Raw genomic sequence first — 18476 nt, 5'->3', positions numbered from 1 at the left:
AGTTGTGTCTTTCCGTGCTTCATGAGCCCAGCCTCCTCAGGTTTTTGGAAAACATAAATAATGCATGGATCTGACTCTCCCTTTCTCTATTTGATCCTGCTTTCTGCTTCGTTTTAGTGCGCTATTAAAAATTCAGGGACCGAAATGGTGCCCGTGTGTGGTCCGTGTGTGTTCTGAGGAAAGGCGCTCACCTAAAGCTGCCCCCTCCGGCAGCAAGCTGCTCTGCGGGCCCCCGGGAAGGTGGGGGGAACCGACGTTGGGGTCCCCCCTCCGGCTGGCAGGCCCGGGGCTGCTCCGAGCAGAGGCCTCCCCCCCCCGCGCCGCGTTCTGCTGCTGGAGAAGCCAGCTGCTCCGCGCCGTGCCTGGGCCTCTGCCCAGCGTCTGATGGGGAGCCTGCACCGAAGCCATCTGCCGGGTTTGGGGAATAAAGGGCGGGCGAGCGTGCGTCGGACCAATGTGTCCAAACAGGGCGATGAGAGAGGGCGGCGGGGGGGGCGGTGCCTGCCTGGGGCCTGGCCCCCCGGGGTGCCCACACGCACTCCAGCTGTTGCACCTCTGGCATCACAGCACGTGCTTAACGGCGAAGTGAGAATTCGGAAGCTCACAAACAGTGCGAGGATCGAAGCGTCGCCGGTCTTGACAGGTGTGTGTGAGCGCCCCGGGCGGCCCTGCGACACCCAGGCTCCCGCCTCGCCCCCCACCCCGGGGCGGACCCCTTGCCAACCGCGTAGACGCGTGCCCTCCCAGCTCCCCTCGGGGCGCATGGGGGCTGTTCGCAGGTTTTACTGAACATCTGTGAGTCCTCGGTCTGGCTTCGCTCCCCGCCACGGCTGTGCTCTGCTCCGGGACACAGCGCTCGGGGCCCTCACACGGGGCCTGGGAGTCGTCTGCTCCCCGCTGCGGGCGGAGGTCGGGACCCCCCCCCGGGGTCCCGCCGGCTGTGTCCCAGACCTGCCGGCTCTGTCTCCAGCCCAATGGGCTCTCTTCCCGGGGGAGTGGAATCTCTGAGCAGTTTTCAGTTTCCGTCGATGGAGCCCCCAGGGCTGCTTGGGGCAGGGAAATGTGGGTAATTCCCCCCCCCCTCCAAATGTCTACTCTCTCTGGGAGTGGGGTGGGGAGATAGGGGCCTGTCTGTGGGGCTCCCATAGACTGCCCCTCACCCCCCACCCACTCAAATAGAGAGTGCAGGGAGGCAGCCGGCAGTGACTTGGGCGGAGGGGGCGGAAGGCTCAGACGGGTCACAGTGGGAGCCCGCGTCTCTGCAGGGCTCTCTGGCCCAGCCTTTCCGCTCGACTCCTGCCGGAGGCCGCCTCCCTGCAGCCCACGCCTGCGGACTGCGGTGGGCTGTGAACTGCCCAGGGTGCTGGCTCAGGCGCCCGCAGCCCCGCACAGGGCGGGCGCACCCCCGCCGGCACTCTGCGCCCCAGAATGCCTTGGGCTTTGCTGAGTTCAAGCTGACTTTTCAGCGCGTCTGTCGGTCTCACAGAAGGGAGCCGTTGCTGAGATTTTTCCCCTCCATCCCGCAGAAATGTGAAGTACTCCCACCACGCTTCACACAGCCTGGGAAGTATCAACAGTCTCCTCCAATCTGCCGAGGCACTGAGCGTCAATTCAGAACTTTAAAATAGAAAAATTATCAAGCCCGTAAAAAAGTTTTTCTTGTACTAAAAAAGAGGAACCCAAACAGCAAGGGTGAAAACGGAAGCTTCTTTGAGGCGATTCCGGAGTTCTGTTGCTGTCATCTGAATACTGGAAAGATGCATCCGCTGGTGTTGGCGCCTCCTTGTCTGGCTGGAGCGTCCCGAGGGAATGCCCTGCCTGGACGAGCGAAGTCCGACCCTTCCCAGGGCAGCCGGACTGGAGCACTGAAATAATGACCCACCAGGTGCTGCTGGCCGACTTCCTCCCTCAGGCCAGGCCCCGCATAAATACCGCCTTCCGCCCCGACCTCCCTTCAGGCTCCTATCACTGCTGTCCCCGTGTCCAAGCCTGTGGCACTGAGGGCCGGGGCCGCGCTGAGCGAGCACACCCAGCAGTGGTGACGGGGGTGGGACTGGAACTCGGCTCTGTCCGAGTCTGAGTCTCCCGATCCCCGTTCACACTTCCCTCTGGAGTCACCGCGTTTCGCTGTGTGTAACGCACACCCACGTTTTGTGAGCATTACGTGGGGGGCGTTGCACCCATCATGATCCCTGTGGTGTGTAATCGTCATACCCATGCATAATGCGCATCCTTATTTTCCCCTAAAAATGTGGGGAAAGAGTGCGCCTTGCACCCAGCACAATACAGCAACCGAGTTCTCCCAGAGGAGTAAGAATGTCGAGGAGATTGTGGTTGAGAGACGTTGGTAATTAGGATTGTAGAGGCGACAATCACAGTGTTTACATACTGATGTCAGAGACATGGGAGAGACAGACAAGCTGGGCAGGGTCTGTAACGAAACAAAACTACGACTGCGGGCGTGTCAGCGGCGATGGGGTTCCCCCCTCGCATCACTGCGGAGGTCGGGGTGAGAGCCGGGCAGGGGGTCTGGAAGGGGTCCCGCGGCAATTCCTTTGCCCAGAAACTGGAGGGCGAGTGAAAGGCAAGGGCTGAGTCTCTCGGAAGACCTGGGCAGGGGTGGGGGTGGCGTTCAGGTGGTGAGAAGCTTTGGGGGGGGAGGGTGTTGGTTTCCAGAGAAGAGAGGACAGTGCCAGGAGGCTGGGCCGCGTCGGTAAGGCAACAACATCTAGAAAGAGACACACGTCGAGAGAAAGGGCCCCGTCCCCGGCTCACGTCCTGGCAGGCGTGGTGCCCACGGCGGGGGGAGGGGGACTCGTGTTTGCTCCCCTGCACGTGGCTGCTTGGAGTCCCCTCTGTGTGCGTGCGGGGGCTGTGGTGCGTCTCTCCCCAGACCCACGTCCCGAACTCCGAGTACTGAGACAAATGACAACCTCCTTCCGCAGGAAAGCTCGCGGTCTTCTCCGAGGTCAGTGGACGTGACCCGGAGGCTCGTGGCGTACACGTGGTGTGGAGCATAAGCCGGGGCTTGCCGATTTTTTGACTGCACGCTTTGAAATAATTCTTTGGGGTGCATAAACACATATCAGCTCCGGAATGGTTCTTGCTAAGTTGGCTGTGGATCTGTTTTATTTACCTTGTGTGTGTATTTTTTTTAAAGATTTTGCTCAGTTGTTTTTAGAGGGAAGGGAAGGGAAGGAGAAAGAGGGAAACATCAATATGTGGTTGCCTCTCACATGCCTCCTACTGGGGACCCAGCCCACAACCCAGGCATGTGCCTGGACTGGGAATCGAACCGGCGACCCTTTGGTTTGCAGCCTGTGCTCAATCCACTGAGCCACACCAGCCAGGGCTGGTTTGGTTTCCACCCCCCTCCCCCCAACCAACTTAATGACTCAGGCGCATCACCTGTTTTTATTTTGCCGTCACCGTTCAAAGCAGGTCAGGCAACGAGAGAATTTGGGCAGCCGCAGCTCATCCCGACAATTATACTGAAGAAACGAAATGTCCAGTCCAGGGCTTGCTGAGCCTGGCCAGCCCCACGTGGCTAATGTTTGCGACCTGAGGTCACTTCTGCCTCTTTTTCTTTTCCTTTCGGTGCGGGGGACGCATCACGCGCAGGTCTGACTCCGACCGGGGGCACAGCGAGGTGGCGTGCGGGTGGCCGTGCGTGGGGCTGTGCCGGTCCTCCTGCCAGCTGGGGGGCCCACCTGTCAGTCAGCGGGCGAGTCTGGCCGGCCTGGGGTCCGTGGGAGGCTCCCGCCCGGGCACCGGCGGGCAGCCTGCGCCCCTGTGTGGGCCTGGGGCTCAGACGGTGCCTGTCTTTCCCTCCCCCGGTTCCAATCGCCCCCGCGAGCTTGACGACGAGGCGACTCCATCCGTCCCTGACGCGCGGAGGAAACAACCACACACTCCCCTCGCCTGGGTTCCGGGGCGGGGCGGGCCGTCAAGCACCAGCCTGGCTCGTCCAGTGAGTGACTGTTTTCAGAAGACAGCCCGAGTGGCATCCTTTATAACGGAGGCTGGTGGCTTTCCATGTCAAGTGGTATTTCCCGGAGAAAGCCTGTCCCCCCAAATAAATAAATAAGTAAAGGCAGGCTCACCGCCAAATATTGATTTGAGCTCGGCAAGACGCTCCTGATTGCGTGACACAGCTCTCGGTGTCCGTGGCCTCTGGGCGTCTGCTTCAGTCTGGTCCCACTGGCACAGGGCGGGGCGGGCCAGCGGCCAGACGGTCCAGTGTCGAGGGACGAGCGGTGTTGGCCGGAAAAGAGCCGGGCCGCGGCGTCTGCAGACCCCGGGGGCATGAACGGGCGCAGGTCTCACAGAGCTGACGCCGTCTTCCCCTGGCCCGAGGCGTGGCTCCAGCCGGGATCGTTTTTTTTCAAATGTAAACAAATGTTGTCTCTGGAGGGAATTTTTTTTTCTTTTCTGTGCACGTCCCGCTCACTGAAAGCCTTGCCTGTCGCCGCTCTGGGTGGGCGCTCTCTGCCAGGATCCTCCGTGCCCCTGGAGGGGACGGGACAAAGTCCGACACGGAGCCCCTCCCCGTGGACCGAACTGCTCAGCCACTGCCCGTGGGCTTTCTCCTGTCCCCGGAACGGGAGGGTTCCCGGGAGGGGTTTCTCCTCCGGAGGAAGACGCGGGAGCCTGGCTAGCGGTGGGCTCCGTCTGGGGGCAGAGAAGGCAGACGGGAAGGGCAGGGTCCGGAGCTCCTGGAAAGGGGCCCTCGGTGACGCTGAGCCCCACGGCGGCCGAGTGCCCGCGCTCCACGGCTATGGACAACCCCAGCCATGCCGGTGCCTCTCGTCCCCTGTCACGTTGTGTCACGTCGACGAGGCTGACGGGACGCGGCGAGGCAGGCACTGGCTGGCGTGTGTGGACTCATAGATCACGCACACTAGGCTCTTCTCGCCGTCAGCTGCCTCGGTCTGCCCGGCGTGGGTGCTGCTGGGCCTCCCTGGCGTTTGAACGGAAGTCCTGCGTCCAAGCTAGCAGATTCGGGCCTCGGGGGCCCGTGGCTCCTGCTGCAGCACCCTGCTTCCCAGCGCCTGTTCTGTTCAGGCGACAGAGTTGCTAGGGGGCCTCTAGACACTGCCGCTGCCCACCCCGAACGAAACTTGCCTTGTCACGCACAGCGGCCCCCAAGCGCCCCCCTTAGCCCTGTCCCTCCTCATTCTCCAGCCCCGCGGTGCCCTTGGGTCTCTCTGTACTTCCCGCCGAAGGGTGGGCGGAGCTGGGGACCGGCCTCTGCCTTCGCGTCTTCACAGACGTGCCTTTGCTCCGGCTCCCACACAGCCCTGTCCTGAGGCCCCGCCTCGCCCTCCCCCCCACCCGCGGGTGTCACACGCTCTGACCCCGCACCACTCCCACCGCGGCCCGGCCCGGGGGCCCCTGCTCCCGGCTGCGGCGAGCGGCGGGGACACGCCAGTCGGCGCAGAGCCAGCCCCCTCCCGCCGCCGCAGTCAGACCAGGGAGCGGATATCCCTTGATTAACAGCTGCGGCATTAATTTCCCTTTCTGGTTGCTTGACTCCCAGCGAGGATCGTGTCAAGGCTGCAGAGAAGCAATTAAACTGATTTTAATCTTTGTCAGAGAAGATAACATGCCTCTTTCTCGTCTCATTTAAATAATTAAAGTTTCAGTTGGCATTCTTTCTGGCTTTAAAGAAGTCGGTATCTTAATGTAATAGAGTCCTTGTAATTATGCACTTAATGGTTCTTAATAAGTTAATCATGGTTTTTCATTTAAAATGTATTTTTTTTTACTTGTTCCACTTTTATTTGTTGTAGTAGTCTTGCTTTTAAGGAGAAGGGAAAACTCGAAGAACCAGAGGTGGAAAACTGCCCCTTCCTGTGTCGTTGCGGGTCCTGCCCCCCCCCCCAAATAATCTCCCCTCCTTCCGTGGGGCGTGGGACTCAGCTTCGGGGGCGGTTTCTACCTGCCGGTGCTTCCAGAGGAAGCTCGCGCGCGCCTTTTACCGATGTGTTTCATGGCAACGGCGATGGAGTTCTTCGCTTTGAGGAAAATTTCCTCCTAGAACATTGTGGGGAGCTGCTTAAACTTAAAATTCCACTGGGGTCTTGGAGAAATACCCCAAACAACATCCTGAGGGTCTTCACTCCTCTGTGGCCGTCGGTCAAATGCGACGTAGCTGTTTTGTCCCTCACCCCAGTTTTGTGAGTCGCTTTATGAACCTTTCAGAGACAAGAAGACAGGGTCAGGGTTCCTAGGTCGAGGGGCCCGCCCTCCCCAGCTGCTGGGTTGTCACGCCCGAGTGGCCCGCGGGGTGGGGGACGTCACACGGTCCAGCTGTCAGCGACCAGGGTGAGTGACTCCGGGGACAGGAAATGACGTCCCAGAGAGACCCAGGTCCCCAGAACGTGTCCTCTCGCAGGACGGTGAACCCCGACTGGAGGGGAGCGGCCGTGGACCCCGGACCTGCAGGGTCGCGGTTGGCGGGGGCGGGGCCAGCCTGCAGCCGCCGGCCCACCCGGCGTTCCAGAGGCCGCGGTCTTCCGGGAAATTAACTGACGTTTCCGGGAAATGAACTAACGGAGACTGCGCGCTTCCGCTGATGTTTTGCAACGAGAGCTGCCGCCGGTTTACAGGCCGTGCAGCACCAAGACGCCCCTTCCTCCGGGGCGGCGGGCCGGGCACGGGGCCGCTGGGTGGTGCGGCCCCCTCGGAACCAACCGGCCGGGCAGCCCCTCGGACCGCGGCGCAGGGCCGCCGGTGCCCCCGCACGTGCGCCCCTAGTGCCCGCCCTCGGGAAAGGAAGGCATCTGTCCACGGGGCGTCAGGCCTTAGAGGCGGAGGCCGCCCGAGCGCGCGCCCCGCCCCCCCCACGGGAACGCGCGGGGCTCACCCGGCCGCGGGAAGGACCGGGTGCCGGATCGCGCTTGGACGCGGACGGACCCTGAAACGCGCTCACGGAAAGGGCCACATGTCGTGTACGATGCCGTTCGTGTGACGTTTGCAGAACAGGGGTCTCCCCAGAGGCGAGAAGTGGACCGTCGCTGCTTAGGGGATGGGGGCGGGGGCGGGGGGAGAGCTGACCAGCTGGGGGTTTCTTCTGAGCTGACGCAAAGGCTCCAAAACGGACTCTGGGGAAGGCGCGCCCCGTGCCTGTGGCCGTGCTGAAAACCCCTGCACGGGGCACTGGGGTGGGTGAGCTGTGAGGTCATGCGGTTGCATCTCCACAGAACTTTAAAAATAACATTAACCACACCCCCCACCCCCAAACCTGAGGGTTCTTCAGATAAAACTTCCCAGTCCAGGTCAGAGCACCTTCGTGCCCAAGGGAGGACCCACGAGGAAGCTGTTCTGAGAACACGGAGCTTTCCTCTGGGAAGTGCTGGGAAGGAGCGACACCTTCGCTGGGGGCGGGGGGGTTGGGGGTGGACCCAGAAGCCTCTTGTTGGCACCGTGCGGTGATCAAGTGTCTTCCCCTCATCAGCCACGCTCCGAGACTGCTCTGGCTCTTCGCCTGCTGATGAGGATATTTACCTTTCCTCTTTGCACTGACCAAATAAGCTGCTCTTATTCCCACGGTTTCTCCAAGGCTCCAGTCCCCCCTCCCCCCCGAGCTGTGTTTGGAAAGCAGGCAGAGAGCCGTTCCGGGGCTCACACAGGGCTGCAAGTTCAAGTGCCCGTGAGAACTTATGTAAATTTGAGTTCATGTGTTTGGAACCGTGGATTTCCGACCGAGTCTGGAATTCAGGCTCTGTTCCGGTTGCCTAGAGGACAGGATGGCTGCCGCTGTGTTCTGCCACCTGCGACATGTGCTGTGTCCCGTGGGAGACGGCAATCCCGGCAGAGGCCACTGTTAAGCCCTTTTATTTATTTATTTTTAGAGAGGGGAAGGGAGGGAGAAAGGGAGAGAAACATTAATGTATGGTTGCCACTCGAGTGCCCCTTATTGGAGACCTGGCCTGCAACCCAGGCATGGGCCCTGACTGGGAATCAAACCCACGACCCGCTGGTTCACAGGCCTGTGCTCAATCCACTGAGCCACACCAGCCAGGGCAAGCCCTTTACGTTTTTAAGATAGCAAAACCCTTACTCCTCTTTGCACTCTCCACGCATCAGTGCTTTTGCTCATAATACTTGTTCAGTAGATTTTTAAATGGAATTTGAATTAGTAGATCGCTGAAGTTGGAGAGCAGGTCACGACATTTTTCCCTGGTGACTGAGAATAGTAAGACTAAACACAGGGTGGATGGCAGGCAGGTCTGGCTCGACCTGGGAGCTGGCCTACCAGTGTGAGGCAGCTGGAACCCGGGGTCTCCGGCTGCCGGTCAGGAGGCCCTGGAAGTGACGGTGCTGTCGTGAGTTGATCTGAAACGGGGCTGGGGGGGAAGACGTGGCCAGTGTCGGCTAGCCCACCCTAAGAAGACGGGACACCGTCTGGTAGGCAGGAGGGCTCAGCTTAGTCGACCGAGGCTCCGTCTGGGTGGCAGACCAGTTCACCAGTCCCTGCCCGAGTTCCCTCGAGAGGCCAGATTTCCACCCGCTTCTTCTGAGACACGGCTCCCGGGGGTTGGAACAGACGAGGTTGTGCCTTTGCCCACCCCAGGAGCCAAGGCTGCCCCTTCCCTTTCTGTCTCTCCGACAGCGAACGATCGATCACGCGGTCCTCCCCGTGTGGGCGAAGCATGTTTTGAAAGAGCCTGTGACCCCTCTTTTGGAGAAAAAGATTAAAAGTGATCTCCATGGTATTTTTCCTAACGTTTTGACTTTCCTGCCACCCAGCAGAGCAGACCCGTTTTCCCTCCGTCCCTCTGTCTGTCCAGGTTCCGCGGAGGAGTGTGAAACGTCCGAATCCCGGGAACGCGGTTCTGACTGTCTGCGCTGTGCGTTGACGTGCCGGGGGAGGGCGCCGAGGCCGTCTCCGCCACCCATATGGCTCTCAGCACTCCACAGCTCAATTTTCTGCTTAAAAGGGTATCGCTTATAAACGAGCAAATATAGCGAGCGACTAATTAGCCGAATTAATGAAGGCTTGTTTACTTGAAGTCCCCTGCGCCCTTGGAACTTGGGATGTTTCATTATTACAATCTGCAAGCGCTTTCCTCCAATTAATTTTTAACATACGGCTCCTGCCTCTTCCCGGTAACGTGTAATGTCCTGGTGCTGCAGAGGGGTTTGCAGGCATTTACTCCTCGGTGCGCACAGGGAACCCTGGGACAGCCGAAACAAAAAGGAATCCTAGTGGTTTGTGTTTTTTTTTTTTTGTTGTTTTTTTTTTTTTTTTTTTTTTTGGTCAACACTGTTTTTTGGCATACTTTAAACATTCTGGTCTATAGGTCTAGGGGAAAATTGGTGAAGAGTAATTATTAAGACCCAGTCCGAGAAAAGGATAGAAAGGAAGAAACAGACGTAGACAGGAAAGGAATTTCTCTTTGCCACAGAACAAATGATAAACAATCTAAGAAAGTCAACCATCTTTTTTTTTAAACTATAGTCTTTATTTTAAGATTTTATTTATTTATTTATTTATTTATTTTAGAGAGGGAAGGGAGGGAGAAAGAGAGAGAGAGAAGCATCAATGTGCGGTTGCTGGGGGTCATGGCCTGCAACCCAGGCACGTGCCCTGACTGGGAATTGAACCTGCGACACTTTGGTTCACAGCCCGAGCTCAATCCACTGAGCTACGCCAGCCAGGGAAGAAAGTCAACCGTCTCACAGAGAGAGGGTCCCTTATAAAATGACCAGATTGGAGACAGACCCACATCCAGGTAGGTGCAGGGCAGCCCGTGTGTTGAGCACATTCGGAAGTGAGGTGCATGCGTGATTCACAGAAACGGTGAAGACGGGATCTCTATGATTTGGTCTCTTCACTGGAGCAACCAGTAAACTGGTAAAAATGATAGAACTGTGTTTTTTGGAACTTGAGAATCTAATAAAAACTTACAACCACCAGAGCAGAGTTGCTGTTTCTCTGTAAGAAAGAGATTGCTAAATTCCAGTGTTTAAGGAGATCTTTGCCAGCTCACTGGCCGGCTGCTGAGATAACCAAACAGAGACTTTGGGATTCACACATGACAAGGAACACAGTCTCTGCAAAATCACTTTGGAAAAACCACTTACCACGTGGGTGACCAAAGCCCTCAACAATCAGTAGCAGCAAAGGGAGAGAATCTGATTTTCAGAGTCACTACAGTGTAATGCCCAAATGCCAACAACTTTCAACAAAAATTATAAGCCACATAAACACACACAAAGTATGGCTTATTCACAGAAAAAAAATTGACAAAAAATGTCCCTTAGCCAGGTCAGACATTGGATTAGTAGACAAAGACTTTAAATTTAAAGATCTGAGTAAGACTACAAATAAAAAAAAAAACCTAAAGAAAACCAGAAGAACAATCTATGAAGAAATAAATAACATTAATAAAGACATAGACATTATAGAAATGAACCAAATAGAAATTCTGGAGCTTCAAAGTACAATAGCTGAAAAGAAAAATTTATTAGAGTGATTCAACAGCAGAGATGAGCAGGCAGAAGAAATAAACAACCAATGTAAGGATAAAACTACTGAAACTATTCAATCTGAGAAGCAGAGAGAGGGAAAAGGATGATGGACAATGAACACAGCCCAAATAGTTCATGGGACTCCAGTGAGTATACTGAAACACACATTATGGGAATTACAGGAGGAGGAGAGAGAAAGAATCGGGAGAAGTTTAATATTTGAAAAATAATGGCTGAAAAATTGCCAAATTAGATGAAATACAGGAATCTACACATTCAAGAAGCTGAACAAATTTCAGGTAGGATAACCTCCAAAGAGACCCACACTGAGGCATTTTATTCCCTAACTATCAAACAAAGAATCTTGAAAGCAGCTAGGTGAAAGCAATTTGTCACACACAAGTGATCCTTACTAAGATCAATAGCTGACTTCACATCAGAAAGCATGGAGGCCAGAAGGCATTGGGTGACATGTTTAAATTGCTGGTAGCAAAAATGGTCAGCCAGGAATTCTATTTCTCGCAAAACTGTCCTTCAAACATCAAAGAGAAACTAAGACATTCCCAATAAACAAAAGCGGAGAGAGTTCATTGCTGGCAGACCTGCTCTACAAGAAATGCTGAAGGGAGTCCTTCCCGCTGAGGTAAAACGAAACGAGACAGTGTCTTGAAGCCACATGAAGAAACAGAAGGAAATGAAGAACTTGGGTCAATGTCACTGCACGGACAAATATAAAAGCCAGTATTTCAGCATTATTGTATTTTTGCTTTGCAACTTCCTTTGTGGTTTCCTTTATGATTTAAAAGACAAATGCAAAACATGTCCGTGATAAATCTATGTTAGTGGGCATGAAAATGTAAATATGTAGTTTGTAACAATAAACGAAAGGAGGGACAGAAACGTATAGGATCAAAGTTTTTATATGCTGTTGAAGCTTAGTTGGTATCATTTTAAACTAGATTGTTATAGATTTAGTGTGCCAATTGTAATCCCCATGAAAACTACTACGAAACTACCTTAAAAATATATAGAGAAGGTGATATTTCTAAAACACGGCAACAACGTCATTAGGATAACTTATATTTGAGTCATTTGGGGCAAATTCACAAAAAGCAATATTAAACATCGTGAAATTAATAGAAACATGAAAAGCATAAAAATTCAGCACCTGTGCATACCAGGGATTCCCTTAGAATGTAGGGAGGATGGGTTCTGAGGTTGCCTTTGATGACAGGGAGCCCGGATGCTTGGCTCTCGAGGGGAAAGGGTGCTCCAGGTGCGGGGCAGGGGGGGAGGTGGGGAGGGTGTTGAGCAGGGAGTGACCCTGGAGTCTGGGAGAACAGGGGTGCTTCTCGGTTCAGCCCTGTCCTCGTCGTGAGTGATAAACTCGGGTTCTCGGGGAAACCATCCCACCCGTAAATACTGGGAGGCCTACCCAACACCAAGGAAGATGCCAATGGACTGTCTGTGGCCTAGTAACTCTCTCCTCCAGCCAGCCGGTGCGCCATCTTAAGAAGTCCCCTTGTCCAAAAACACACTGATGATCGACTCTCCACTGATGAGAGTGTACAGTTCAAGCTTCCCAGCCGGGATCAAAGCCTCCCACCCTTCCTCAAGACCTGCCTGGGTTTTCTCTGCCTTTCCACCCTTCCTCCACCTTTGTTTTTTCTAGTTTTCCCACTTATCGGGGAACGAGTTGAATAGACATTGCCAGTCATACACATTTTTAATAAATCCACTTGTAAGAGTAGGCATTTGGATGATGTGATCTCGTGAGACAACATTCACCTAAGGGTGTTCTCAGCCATTCTCATCCGCTGTTGGCACAGTTTCTTCAGCTTTTTAGATGTTGCCCACGCAGCCTCCTCGCGAGTATCCCACTGTCTCCAGGTGGGCTTTCCGGCTGCACCAGGTGGTGTGGATGGAGAGAGAGTGGAACAGCCGGCGTGCGTGGGCGAGGCGTGCAGGAGGCGACACTGTTGGAGAGGTTCGAGGGGACTGGCGCTAGAAGCGTCCCAAGGTTTGAGGAGATTAAATGGGAGAAGAAACTCAAGTTGTAAAAGACCCATCCCTGCGCGCCATGTATCTCCTCCCACTGCCGCCAAAAGGGTGGCTGCTGGACAGCTTTTTGCTGGCCGGGCTGTCGAGACGGAGCAACCTGGGTCCCTGTCCCCACACGTGTCGGTGACGTCCTGGGAACACGAACAGGGGTTGGGCTCTGAAGGCGTCGACCCGAGTCCCGTCCCCGCCTGGTCTCTGAGGCTCAGACTTGGGTTCTATTGAGTGTTCTTTCAGAGGCTCCTTTCAAGACGCAGCTGAAGCGTGACCTCCTGATGTTCCTGGTTTCCCCCAGGACCGAGCTCCGGCCTTGGAGTCTCACTGCGCCCCTGGAGGTGTCCCTCATGGCGCCCACAGCACCTGGCCGGGCTCACGTGTCTGTCTCCCCCGCCGACCACGAGGGATTTGGGGGCAGACACCCTCCCGTGTCCCGAGCCCAGGACTGCGCCCGGCACGCAGCAGGTGCTCACAGCCCATTTGCTGGGTAAACAACCACTCAGCCCTTATTCTTGCTTTGTTCCCCTCCGCTGCCAGGCCTCCGGGCCAGGACTAGTGACTGCTCCTGGGCAACAACCACCAGGAGATGCTCAGGGGCTCCCCGCTATTACAATGACGGTGCAGATTCATTAGCATAATGTTCGAAGTTATTATTTTTTTATAATGGCTTTTTTAAAAGATTTTATTTATTTATTTTTAGAGAGGGAAGGGAGGGAGAAAGAGAGAGAGAGAGAAACATCAATGTGCGGTTGCTGGGGGTCATGGCCTGCAACCCAGGCATGTGCCCTGACTGGGAATCGAACCTGGGACACTTTGGTTCCCAGCCCGCACTCAATCCACTGAGCTATGCCAGCCAGGGCTTCAAAGTTATTGTTGATCTGACTTTCAACTATGTGTCAGGCTTCCTCTCCTTCTCACTTTCTATGTTCTGGCCAAATGGAGACACTCGTGTGCGTGTGTTTTTTCAAAATATTTCGGTTCAGCGGGGAGGAAGAGCCTCCTCAGATCGCCCAGCACGGCCCCCGCCAGTCCCAGGGTGAGCAGGGAGAGCTGGCCGAGGGCCAGGGAACCACAGATCATCCCGCGAGGGGATGCGAGCTTCAGGTACGGCGGACGTTCTGCCCTCTGCGTCAGGCTGCAAGATCACGGTTGTCGACTGTATTTTAAGCGAGCAGGCAAGCAAGCGTGTACGCAGGCGAACAGATGAATCACGGGGAGCCACACAGACGGGTGATGAAAGTGCGCCGTGAAAGTCAAGGGCGTGATTGATTCAGTTCCACCAACGTGGAGCCAGCAAAGGAGCGGCTGGGAGCTGTCACGGGGGAGGGAGCCCGGGGGGTGTACCTGGGGCTGCTCGCCCCCCTCCCACACGTCTGGGGTCCTCTCTGCCCTCTCCCTGCCGCCGTCACTGTGGGACAGTCCCAAATAAGGGTCGGCAATGTTTCTAAAATGTGTGTTTCATGCCAAGATACCTGTGTAGGAAGGTCTCTAGATTTCACGTGGAGGGTTTCCCTGAAGTGAGTTTTTGTAGGCGGCCCTCAAGCTTTCGTGTGGCTGAGGGTGCTGGGGGGCTTCCCGTTCGTTCGACCCCGTGAGTTTCCGGACCCGCCTCCCAGAGGTTTGGACCCGTCAGGTGCGGCCGGGTGCGCCAAGAACGTGACTTTAAGTCATCATTGTGGGTGTCCTGACGCGGAAGAATCAGGAAGAACGTGTCATTATGACGTTGGTTGGCTCCCTCTGGGTGATGAGGTGGGGCCGCAGACTTCTGGGTGTGCAGCGATGGACCGCGGCCCCGAAGACGATGCCCTCCGGAGGGGCGCCAGGAACAAGCGGCTGGGGTGGCGGAAGGACCCGTCGGAGGCACCTGCCAGGTGGAAGGGTCTGACTGTGCCGCGTCCCGGGAGCCCCGCTCAGCAGCCACCGACAGCGGGGCGGTGTGAGATGCCCCCCGCCCCGCGCCCCAGGTGTCTGCACAGCACGGGCATCGGAGACGGGGAGTCGTGGCTCAGCCTGCCGGGTGACGGTTCCCGGTGACAAGGGGGACCTCCGGGCCGACGCTGGGTTAGCTTCCTGAAGGCAACGAGGTTAGATTGCAGGGCGGACTCTGAACGGCGTTGACCAGGAGACAGGGATGCGAGTGGGGGAAATGGATCCGCACGTGGGTGGTTTCACTGTCACTCCGAGACCGGAACGGGAGCTCCCGGGTTTCTCCGAGGCTCCGCTTCTCTCTGCAGCCCCCGCCTGGACCCTCCTCCCACCTGCTCTCCCACCTGCTCTCCCACCGGCTCACCTGGACCCTCCTCCCACCTGCTCTCACACCTGCTCTCACACCTGGCTCACCTGGACCCTCCTCCCACCTGCTCTCCCACCGGCTCTCACACCTGGACCCTCCTCCCACCTGCTCTCACACCTGGCGAAGTTCGATGGGTGCTTTGTGTCATGTCTGGGAGCGTCGCAGAGGTCCCCCAGCCCACAGGTGCTGCCCCCTGTCTGGGTTCACGCGATACATATTTATCAGCACTCGCTTTTGAGTGCCCCTCAAGAGTCTCCGAAGTTTACGCGCTGGGGGACGAGAAGACCAGGGGCCCTGTCTCCAGGGACCTGCAGGAGGTCCTAGCGGACTCCTGATTCTCACGGACGGAATGTTTTGTCCCTCCCCCCCAGTTTCTGTGCCGGGACCGTAACCCCCACAGTGACAGAGTGAGCACGTGGGGCTGCCGGGAGGTGGCTCGGGCGTGAGGGTGGGGCTGCCGGGAGGTGGTTCGGGCGTGAGGGTGGGGCTGCCAGGAGTGGGACCAGTGCCCTGGTGAGAAAGACCAGACAGCTCTCTGGCCCTCCCCCGGCCGCTCCCGAGGGGCGCACAGTCAGGCCGACAACCTGCAGCCAGGATGGGGGCCCGCGCCAGAGGTGGAGTCCGCAGGCACCTTGACCTGGGACTTGCAGCCCCAGACCTGGGGACACAAGGGCCGCTGGCTGGGCCTCGCTGTGCAGGCGACTTCCGTCACCGCAGCCCGACCCAATTAAGACGCTGATGCTGCCCCACCGGCCATGTTTCTCGCCGGAGCGGGCGGGCTTTTCCTCCAGCTCTGTCTCGTGGGGAGAACACAGTGGCTGTGGGTTGTGAGCTAAACCCTCGAGACAGGGAGCAGGGACAAACACACGGTGACAGAGGGAGTGCAAGCCTCTCCCCGTCCTTCCTTCCGGCCCCGCCCCCCTCCCCCCCTCCCAGCCCCGCATGATCAGCCCAGGCGACTTCCGCCGCTCGGTCTGCAAATGCAGGGGACCTGTGGACCCCTCCACCTGCGCCGCCTCACCTGCGAGAAGCCCTCCGGGCAGGTGGGGCAGGTGCTTCCCTGTGCCTCGCTGGCCGCCACCGAGGAGACCCGAGTACGAGAGGACTTTCAGGTAAGGTGGGAGAAAGGGCTTCTCCACACAACCAGCGACCTGAGCGCCATCTCCCTGCCCCCACAGGGAGCTAGTCCTCCCCCTCCCCGACTTCCTCTCCTTCCCATGCGGCCGCGGGCTGCTCTCCGGTGACCCATCGGCTCTTTCAAGGCTGCCGTTCACTGAACAACATGCATCGTACCCACAGGCAAGCGTCCCGGGGAGAGGGAGCAGGATGCTCGGACCAGGGCCCGGGAGGGCCGCCCCGCACACACCCATGCTCAGCGACGGCCTGTGTTCTAGCCCGCCTTCCACTCCCGCGGGCCCTTTTGGGTCCTTCCAGCGCCCCGGCTTCTGTGTGGTTCCCTGGGCCCAGCCAGCCCCCCAGCCAGGGGTGGGGACGGAGTCTCGTCTTCCCCTGGTAACGCCTCGCCAGGCGCACAGGTGCGGGCCTGCTGTGCTCCCACAGTTCCTGCCACGGCCGCACCCAACCCCTCCTCCCCCCGCTGCAGAGTCTCCTCGGGGTCCTGGGGGCTCTCCCCGCAGATGGACAGAGTGACCGCGGCACCCTCACGGGACTCCAGGGATTTTAAAGAAGGTGTTTTTCATTGTTGTTCGAGTGCGGATGTCTCCGTTTTCTCACTGCCACTGCCCCTGCCCCGCGCCCCCCCCACCGTCCCTTCCTCAAACACGTTTTCTGGGTCGGACTTGGAACGGCGGTCCCCGTGGGTGAGTGGGGTCACCCCGCTGCCCTCCAGGGCGAGACGCACGCGGGCATTTCTCAGCGAGGGACGCGGCGTGGGAGCCGTCTGGGGTCTTTGTCTCCGAACAGCTGTGACCTGCGTGGGAGGGACCGGCTGTGGTCTTGAATGCGGGCGATGGAACAGTCCAGAAGCGGGCCACTCTCTAGGGGCGCCACTGCCCACGTCCCACGCTCGGGCACTTGCGCTTCCACGGGCCGGGGCCGAGGTGGGCCGAGTGTGAATCACACAGCAGATGCAGGAAACTGAACGGGGACCAAGAATGCAAGATGAACGAATCCTTGTATTAATTTCCCATTCGGGACACATGGGGTTAAATTGTACTATTAAAATTAAGCTCCCGCCCTGGCTGGCGTAGCTCAGTGGATTGAGTGTGGGCTTCGAACCAAAGTGTCACAGGTTCGATTCCCAGTCAGGGTACACCCCTGGGTTGCAGGCCATGATCCCCAGCAACCGCACATGGATGTTTCTCTCTCTCTCTCTATATATATATCTCCCTCCCTTCCCTCTCTGAAAATAAATAAATAAAATCTTTAAAAAAATTCCAAACAGGATTACTTAAAAAAAAAAACTAAGCTCCCTTGTTTCTCTTCTTACAACGCGGCTCCCAGAAAATTTGAAATTACGCTCGTACCTGCATGTATTCCTACAGGACAGAGCCGGTCCAGAAGGGAAGTTTCTAGAAATACGTGCTTCTAATGATCGCGTCCTACCTTTCTGCACCGAGCATTTGCTTTTGTTCCTGCTTGTGTCTACCTTCTAAACCAGCTTAGAATCACGTCGCCAGCTTCCCCGTGCAAGCACCTGGCGAGTAACGCCCAGGCACAACGGTGTTGCTGCCCCGGGCGGGCCGCGCCAGGAGCGAAGTTATGGGGCGATAAAGAACAACGGGAGCTGACGCCTGCTGCACGGACGGACGCAGTCACCACTGCGTCGCGGGAGCCCACGCGCCCGCGCTGTCTCTTCGCACACACCAACCCCGTTTACGCCTGTGCTCTCACCCGCCCGGCGTGCTTTCATTGTTACTGATGCAGCGGCGCGAGCTCCGTGGACGCCACGGCGAAGCGTCTGCTTTGGGTAATCACACCCATAAACCCTGTGGCTGCTCCGACAGAGCCAATTAGCGCTCCCTCTGCTCCGCGCGGCGGTGGGCCCGGTGGGGCGGAGCGGCCTCATCCTTCCCGCCGCGCTCCCGCCGGGGTGACACGGTGACAGAGCCCGTGGCACCCGGTGGGGACAGGCGTCCCAGTCGCCCCCAGTGCTCATTTCAAACCCCACCGGGAAATGTCTTTGCTCCCGAGAACGGTTGACTTAACAGCGTGCCTCTATTAGCCACACCCAGGTGCTCGTCAGCACGGGAGCCCAGCCGTCGTGGCCCCAGCAGGGCCCTCTGGGGCCCTGGTGCCCCACGACCCGATGACCAGTGAGTTGTTTTTACAGACAGAGGGCCCAGGGGTCATAGCTTATGAAGAGCTGTGGTCACACCCCACACCCGTCCGTGACGCTGCCTTGTGGTTCGGCCTGCGCGCCGGGCCCTGTCGTTGCTCTGCGTGTGTGTGTGAGTGTGAGTGTGTGTGTGTGTTCGGGGCGGGTGGAGGTGTGTGGAAGGTGAAAGGCAGGCCGTCAACAGGCAGAGTGGGGTTGACCTGCCTGGTGACCCTGGGTTGTTGTTCAGTTTTGTTTTAGTCTTTACATAAACGCTCTCGGTCCCCACGCCTCAGTGCTTTGATGGCAGCTGCCCACACACTTACGAATTACCTGCTTACACCTCCAATGTGGGACATGCACGCTGAGGTT

This window comes from Phyllostomus hastatus, unplaced genomic scaffold (genome assembly GCF_019186645.2).
Source record: "Phyllostomus hastatus isolate PE091 unplaced genomic scaffold, TTU_PhHast_1.1 phas_scaffold_216, whole genome shotgun sequence".
Lineage (NCBI taxonomy): Eukaryota > Metazoa > Chordata > Mammalia > Chiroptera > Phyllostomidae > Phyllostomus > Phyllostomus hastatus.
This window is presented reverse-complemented; position numbering follows the sequence as displayed.